Here is a 9,226-nt window from a genome sequence, read left to right on the forward strand (position 1 = left end):
GCACAGCTAGTAAGAGCTGGTGTCAGTGCTAGAAAATGCAAATCTTTGACTTGAGCAATATCCTTTCTACAATACCACACAGACATAGATGTGGATATGTGTGTAGATTTAGAGAGAGAGAGAGGAGAGGGAGGGAAAGGACATATAAAAAAAGGGTTGTAAAGCAAAATTCTATAAAAATTCAGGGAACAGGGAATTGACAACTTTTTTTTTTTTTAACTTTCAAATATATCATTTGTCTTTCAGGCATTCATTCTTTAGTTTTGTCCATCTTTTTTTTACAGATCCTTAGGCTTTCAAAATTTTAGTGAAGTGCCACTAGATGTATCCACACAGATTGTCACTAAAGGGTTGGAGGCCAGGGAGGTAACGGGACCCAGAAGTCTACTGCACTGTGGTCAAGCACAGCAGCAGAGTTCCAGTTTCCTGGTTGGTAATGAGCTGAATTTGCTTAATGGTCTACACCTGACCCATGATACACTCTTGCTCGATGCAAATGACAGCAACCATGAATGGCATAAATGTGGGGCTGACTCTAGGCTAGGGATCCGCTGTGGCACAAGCATCCTTGATTAAAGAATTTGACTTTTCCCCATGAGAGCCACGGTTGAGAGGTTATAGGAATTGGGCAGAACTCTTAGCGACCCTTGGATTACAGTTCCTTCCACCATCAGGTTTAGTGGGTGCCAGACGAAGTGCTTGAATTTTCAAAATGCAAGGCTCAATTTTTACCAAGTGGTGCAGACATCAGACCCTTTCAGTCAGGGCTCTCCTACAGCACTTCTGCGCTTTTCAGAAAATATTTATTTCTGCTGATTGACCATTGTTGACCAAGGATTAAGTGGTTATTGTCCTGTCTTTGGTGAGGAGCAAAGATGGCAGCCAGGCATACCTACTAAACCTTTCCCCTGGAGTCTTGCCTACCATGACTGCTAAAGTTAGGCTAGTTAGTTAGTTCCTTCCAGAAATCTCCATCTGAATCTGTACTAGCCAAATCAAAATATCTTCATAGTACAGCTTTCAAGGTGCAGATAACACTGATCCTAATGTCTTTTTCCCCTTGGATGGCATGATTTAGTTTTTTAAAAAATCTGTTTCAGTCAAATATAGAAAATAAATTTTTGAAAAAGTCTATCAAAGTATTAAATACATAAGTAATAGCAAAAGAGTTAAAACTCTGCACTTGCAGCAGACTCAGGGTCATTACTTTTGATGAATGTTTTCCTTTTAAAGAGGCATAGCTAATATAAATAGGCCAAAGAGGATATTTAAAATATATCCATATATTGCCTTTTGTTAAGATCTTTAACCCTGGAAAATCATGTCCATAATCGTAGCTCATTATCTTAATTAGATCTGCCCTACATTATCTCACAATTTATTCTCATTACTTCATAGGTGATCAGCCTTTTGAAAAGAATGTGAGCAGAAGTTTCTGATTTGTATTGTGATAGTGTCTGTCTTCTCTTTCAAACTCTGTTTAGATCTTTGGGGCGTTATAATGGTGGTGCTATATTTAATTAAAAATTACATTAGAAAGATATTAATATCCATTCTGATGAATGAGCACAGGATTAACTCAAGAATAAAAAATCTCTGTAATGGCTAATGAGGTGAACTCGGCTGGGATACCCATAAAAACATAGATGAATCATAAAAATGACTAAGAATCTGAGGCTTTTCTTCCTATTTTCATGCTCTGTGTATAGGCAGCAGGCCTCATTAGTAACAAGTCACTTCACCATAGGCTTTCTTTCCCCCAAGAGTGTGGTGGTTCCTGATGATCTTGACCCACCAACCTACCCTCAAGACCCAACCCCTTAAAAGGGATCAAGATTATGTTGCCAGAAAGTTATCCACTGAGTGGCCAGATTATTATGATCTCCTAATGCATAATAATCTGGCCACTCAGTGTGTGTGTGTGTGTGTGTGTGTGTGTGTGTGTGTGTGGTGTGTGTGTGTGTGTGTGTGTGTGTGTGTGTGTGTGTGTGTGTTTTAGAGGCCCGGTGCATGAATTTGTGCATGAGTGGGGTCCAACCAGCCTGGCCAGGGGGAGGGGACATGGGCGGTTGGCCGGCCTGCCTGCTGGTCGAACTCCTGGTCGAGGGGACAATTTGCGTGTTAGCCTTTTATTATATAGGATATACACTGAGTGGCCAGATTATTATGCATTCAGAGATCATAATAATCTGGCCAATCAGTGTATACAGTGTCAAACACTGCCAGCATTCACTTTCAACATTCTTCCCCAAAATTAGTGGGCTTAGAAGCACATGGTCACCTCCCAAATTACCATAGGAAATAATTTTACCAATTGCTTTCCCACTGCATACAATGGATTGCCATTTTCTGGGCCTCCAAATTGCATTCCTCACTGCCCTATGTCTAATTGCTAAGCCATTGCTATACATTTTGACTTCTTTGTTATTGCCTCTTATCAGCGGTACAATTTTTGAATCTGTTAGGATAGGCTAGAATATGATGTGGAAACAAGTATTCCCATCCAAACCTAGTTGTTGAACACAATGAAATATTATTTCTTTTTCATGCACAATCTCCAGGGTCCTTTCTTATTCCATAATAGGCCACGGTTATAAGCTACCATCAGATCAGAGGGATATCAGTTGTGAGGAAAGTGGAAAAGGAAGTTCAGTGTGACATTTTGCTTAGCAAACTGGGATTACATGTCAGTATTGTTGTTTGGCCATATTTATTTATATGTTGATGCAATGTGATTAAGAAAGTTTATAGTGCTTGCCATCATTGGTTTCCCTCCATTGAGAAGAGCAATTGGTAAGAATAGGAACAGGAAGGTATTTTATGAGATTTACCAAAATGAAAATTAGCAGAAAGTTTGTGCTAGTGGACATATAAAATAAAATCTCCCCTAAGTTTAATTTTTGCATGGGAAACTAAATGATTGTTGCACTTTATTTTGGTGGTTTATTGCTAGAAAACAAACACAGATGTTTTTATTTGTTTTATGGTTTATAGCAGTGCTTTCAACAACCTTGAGAGGTAGGCATAGCTGGTATAATTATTCTCCTCATTTAATGATATGGAAACAGAGGCACCTGGCACATAGGGTGTTGTAGTGTATCCCCCATCTTACAAAGGACGCCTCAAAAAAAGGTCGAATTATGGAGTCATTTATTAAAAGCCGGCGGCATATGAGGGAGCAAAAGCGCTCCAGACCTCGCAGCCCCGAACAGCTTGCCACTTCTGGCTTATATGCAGAATATCACAAAAGTATCGATTACATCTTTGGGTCTGGAATGAGGAACCTGTTTCTCGAAAAAGCATTTTTACAGAAGCAGAATTTGAGCAACTTAGTTATCTAAAGTATCTACGAATCACTGAATCAACAGAAACACATTATCTGGGACCACCTGGACAATTTAGAATAATTGTGCTGTCCAGATTCCGGGACCACTGAGTCAACCGAAACTCAGTTATCTGTAGCTACTGAGACAATTTAGGATCACTATCTGTCCTGGGTCCCAGAGGAATGTGCTTCGATGACCAGTGAGATCACAATCAATGGGATATTCAAACCACCATCAATGGAGTTTTCAATCATACATAAGTTCAGAAAATCAAAATAACTTTTAAATGAGTACAGAACCCAAAACAGCAAGGTTAAAATATTAAACAGCAATTTTTACCCAAGTATGGTTGCTACCATACTTCAAGGGGATTTTAAATAAATGTTATTGAATGAAAGCAAGAGTGAATAAAAGATTGAATGAGTAGACTTGGCCAGGTGATTCAGTTGGTTGGACATCCTTCCATATGCCAAAAGGTTACAGGTTTGGTTCCTGGTTAGGGCACCTACCTAGGTTGCAGGTTCAATATCTGGTTGGGGCCTATATGGTAGACAACCGATCAATGTCTCTCTCTCTCTCTCTCTCTCTCTCTCTCTCTCTCTCTCTCTCTTTTCTCTCTCTCTTCCTTCTCTCTCTCTCTCTCTCTCTCTCTCTCTCTCTCTCTCTCTCTCCTCTCTAAAATCAATAAACATATCCTTGGGTGAAGATTAGAAAAGAAAAGCTTGAATGAGTAAAGGAGGCAGATTAAATGATTAGTTCTACATTGGTTAGGTAGGAAGTGACAAAATCTAACCAAGTTTTCTAACATTCTGTTAACCCTGCCTCAAAGCAACTACAGAATGCAGGCTTACACTTCTGCTATAAATATTTTCTTTAGAGTTTTGCAGATGAATTGAAGTTTCATAACAAAAAGAAAGCAGATGGCTTTTGGGAGGGGCTTACTCTTGCTCTTTGAACTGTGTTTCTGTCTGGCTTGTTTATGCAGAGTGTGCATGAAGGTTGCCAGAGCCTTAATTTCAAATCGCATCATTTAATAAAATACAATAAGGAGAATTAAGGAAAAAGGCTGCAGGGGAACATCCTGCTTATTATTTCTGTAATGAGAGGACTATTTTTTCTCTCATCAGTGCCAATGATGGGGTTTTTTGTTTCCTTTCGTCCGGGCACAATTGTGATATTCAATGAGAGGAGTGCGAAGTGCCACTTTAAAGCCAAACATTCAGTTCCTCCTAATTCACAAGGGAGAGAAGGATCAAGTTGTGCAGCTGGGAGGTGATGCTTCTTCCTAGCAGCTGTCATTGAAGAGACACGTGCAAACCATAGAAGTCATTTGTCACAAGAACCCATCCAGAATTTGCTATGCGCGTCTCTCTTGCTAACGTGACATGAAATAGTAAAGCTTTCAAAATCAAGTACAGAGACTTTGTTGCGTTGACATGGGCAAAATGAAATGGAGAGCTGAGGCAATTAGGTGGGTAAGTCAGGCTGAAAATATCCAACCATTGAGAGAAAAAATTTCTTTATCTCGAATTATTCAGAGCGACTGTCCTTGTTCATCAAATTATCAGGATAATGAATTTTATCCTATACTTTACTTTGTCACTACAGATATATCTTTAGTCTATGAATTTGAGTGACTTTGTGATATTTTATTTCACAGGAAATTATAATAGGAGTTGAATGAGCAAGCACTATGTTAAAAGATTGCTACTGCAGCAATGAAAATAGTCCAAGAGAATTTAAACTTCATTACTCAATAGTTAGCAGATACGGCTATTCGAATGGGGGTAGAAAGGGAGGTGTGAAATCTATTGAGAATCAAATGCTTGTAACTAATCTGTCTTTCCCATTTAGCATCCCATCATCCTAAAATACCTTGGTCTGTAGCTCCCGGCTGCTTTCCTGGTCATTTGACAACTGGTTAAATGAGGCTGAAAATTTCATCAGGATCAGGTTTCATATAAATAATATATTACTATATTATACACACAAGTGTATTCCTTTGTGTATTTTTAATATCCCTTATGTATATACAAAGAGATAGATGTTTCAAATACATGAAGAACAAGTAAGGTCAGTTCTTACGTCTGCCCATGCATTGGCATTGAGCTTCCTACTTGGGATCCTCAGCATGCTCCACTTTGGCTATATTCCTTGTTTCTTTATGCTTCCAGAACCACCAAAATCCTGGTCAGGATGCCCAGGGTCTCCCAGGGGACAGAGCGGGAACTTACAAGCACCTGGCTACTACCTTGAGTGATCTTGTCTTGCTGGAGTCTCCTATATAACAGGGCCAACTTGCCACGCAGAAGTTACAAATCATGAACATGTTCATTGAAGCAATAGAACACTATATAACAAATAAGTGCTTAATATTGACAAATATTTTATCTTTATCATAAAATTATAACATGAGGAAGGGCCCAGAAGAATGATTCTACTGCTTCCCATCACAATAATATTGTAAAATTTTGCATGTGCTTTCTGATTGAGAAAGAAGATCATTGTATAAAATTACCAGGAAAATATAATGGAGAAAATTAGAATCAATTGGAATTCAATTATGCAAAGATAACCTCTTTTTATGGACTAAATGTTCAGACCCCCCCAAAAAAATTCATAGGTTGAAGCCCTAACCCCAATGTGATGTTGAAGATGGGGCCTTTGGGAATAAAGGTAATACCAGGTGTACCGGTTAATAATGCAGATTTTGTAATCAAAGAAAACACGGTAATTTCAAGAGAAACATCAAAAGTGCTTTATTCAAAATAATGTCTGTCGTTAGCTACACATTTCCCCCATCTTTCAGGTAATTTGTGGATACTGTCCCAATGGTACTTTTCTTGTTTTGAGGCAGACCATTCAGAGACCCAATTTTCCACTTCTTTATATGTTTTGAAGAGCTGCTCAGAAAGTGCGTGTGCCATCAATTAGAACAAGTGGTAATCTGAAGGAGCAAGGTCTGGTGAATACGGCGGGTGGATTAATACTTCCCAGGCAAGATCTTTCAACGTGTCTTTAACTGGTTTTGAAGTGTGTGATGGTGTATCATCATGAAGCAAAATTACTTTGCCATGTCTTCTGGCCCATTCTGGTCATTTTACAATCAAAGTGTGTGTGTGTGTGTGTGTGTGTGTGTGTGTGTGTGTGTGTGTGTGTCTGTGTGTGTGTGTTTCTGCCCACAGTTTGGGAAAAGTACAAAGGTGAGAACACACTATCACAAAAACCCTGCAGGGGTGAGATGTACCTTTACTGAACTAAATTCCAAGGTATAATGGGTTGTCTTATTTTGAGAGCTCAGGCAATATTTGTAATGGTGGTGAATGATGAAGCACCTTTTAATTTCTTAGTTGACTGGCATCATATTACCCTGACCATTGCAGAATTAAATGGCCATTTTTATTTATTGACAATCTCAGCAAAAAGGCTAGGAAGATCAATTCTGAACATGAGTTATGGCATTTCTTTGAATATCAACCATTTCTGTGTTTCTAAAACCTGCAACATGGTATCCTTACTCTCTGAGTGGTAGTTATTAATGAATTCTGGTTGCACCTTTTTCTGTGCTCGTTATAATTTTTGTCAGAAAGATAATAGCAGTTCCTGGCAGAATAACCTTTCCAACACTCTGTAAGTTGATTTGCTGACAATTCCTATCCTCAGTTCTTGTAACTAGAGAAGAAGAGGTGAAGTGGAAGGGTCGATCAAGGGACAGAGATTATCAAGAAAGTTTAAATAACTAAATCATTAAAATGCTGCTATCCTTCCACATGACAAAGATATTAACAAGATGAGGAAATTGTGTAATATGAAAGCATTTTTTATGGAATGAATATAATGGGGTTGGAGAGAGGAAATTATGCCAGCCTACTTACATTCATTATGGTCTGAATATTGGCCTTTCTTACTCATCTTCATGTGTCTGAATAGGACTTTTCAGGTCTAGTTCCTGCTCTTATTCTCTGTCAAGCATTACAAGTCAATATGGCATTTTTGTGAGGACCTGAACCGGCCTTAAAACTATGTTCTTTTAAAAATAAAACTGTTACACTCATCATTTTTGAATGTATCTAGTGGAAGCTGATACCAAAGTGAATTCATGCCCATGACCATCGGACTTGTATGCATGCATATAAGCATGGTCAATGGACACAAGACACTGAGGGGGGGGTGTGGGGCGGGGATGAGGGCATATGACAGGGAGTGGGGGAGGCTGGGGGAAGGTCAATGGGGGAAAAAAGGAGATATATGTACTACTATATGTAATACTTTAAACAAAAAAATAATAATAAAATAAATTAAATTACTAGAACAGACTCCTCTTTAAAAAGAAAAATAAAGTTAAAAAAAGAAGCACAAAAAAGGAGTCAGTCATTTTACATTGCTCTGTTTTTTCACTTCCCCCACAGAATTTTATCCCAATGAAATAGACATATTTTTCTATTTTTCATAGATCATCCTATCATATTTCTCTGCTACAAAAATATGTTTATAAATTGGAATTATTTTTCCTAATTTTATAAGGCTCTGTGAATTAAAATATTTTCTTCCATGGAGTTGTAACATTTTTATTAATTACTAATTTATAAAGCCAAAGTAAACATTAAATTTTAGGTATATTATTATTGCAAACCATTAAAAATTATTAAAAGCTCACTTCTTAATAGAAGAATTGTTTCTCTCTGTGTGTCTGATGGGAAGAGGAACTTAAGGTGTCTCAATGAGAGAATGCTTCTTGGAGAGCAATATCTCAAATTATCTCCTGATACAATACACCATAAGGAGGTAGGGTCTGAGGGGAGGTGTACTTTTCTTTTGTAAAATGGAAAAAGAATAACTAAAAGGGGAGTGGGGTGGGGAAAAGAAAACAAAATAGATATAACTGCAGGTGTATTCTGCAGATCAATTTTAGGAAAGAATATATCGTATGTGAAAGTCTAGTATTAGATAAGGAAATTGAGTTTCTTAAAATTTCCGTGTCCATATTTTCCTTTGGAATATTCTTGAATCCACAAGGTTCACCAATCCCTTTTGGAAGTCCTGGATTATGACTTTCCTACAATTCTTAGTAGAACATTGGTGAATGGAAAGGGTTTGAAAAAAAGAAAAAACTTCTTTCAAGCTCTCCATCATATTGTAAGTGCAGTGGCAGTGTTTGGCAAAGAGCAAGCTCAGTCAGAGTGGTGTAGTGGAAAAGACCTTGGGGGCCGACTGACATTTTGGTTTTGTTGCTCATTAACAATCAAACAGCCAGTTTTGTCATTAGTGAAGTGGGATCATCTATAAATAGATGTTAAAGAGTTGCTGTAAAGATTCAATGAGCCCTAGCTGGTTTGACTCAGTGAATAGAGTGTTGGCCTGCAGACTGAAGGGTCCTGGGTTTGATTCCAGTCAAGGGCACATACCTCAGTTGCAGGCTCCACCCTGGCTGGGGCTCTGGTCAGGTATGTGCAGGAGGCAGCCAATCCATGTGCTTCTGAAACACATCAATACTTCTCTCTATCTTTTCCTCTCTCTCCCACTCTCTCTAAAAATCAATGGAAAAATATCCTTGGGTGAAGATTATAAAAAAAAAAAAGAAGAAAGAAAAAGATTCTCTGAATAACATAGTTAAAACACCTAGATCATAAAACGTATTGTAGGTGCTCAATAAACAAGTTTTACCCAGGTATTTACATGTTGAGTGAGACTCAAGAATAGTCTCACTTGTCATTTTTCCAGAAAAGAGGAAGAAGCAACCACCCACCACTCTCCTGAACTGTGCTTGGGAAATGGTTGGGATTTTCTCAGCCATCTGCAAGCACAAGATGACATATGCAAAAGTCTCTAAGAGAGAAGGCCTCTTATTCTAGACACTTATCAGCTGAATACAATGCCCAACAAACAGCTAGAAGGGTTCA

Source organism: Plecotus auritus (assembly GCF_963455305.1).
Source record: "Plecotus auritus genome assembly, chromosome: 4".
NCBI classification, from domain to species: Eukaryota; Metazoa; Chordata; class Mammalia; order Chiroptera; family Vespertilionidae; genus Plecotus; species Plecotus auritus.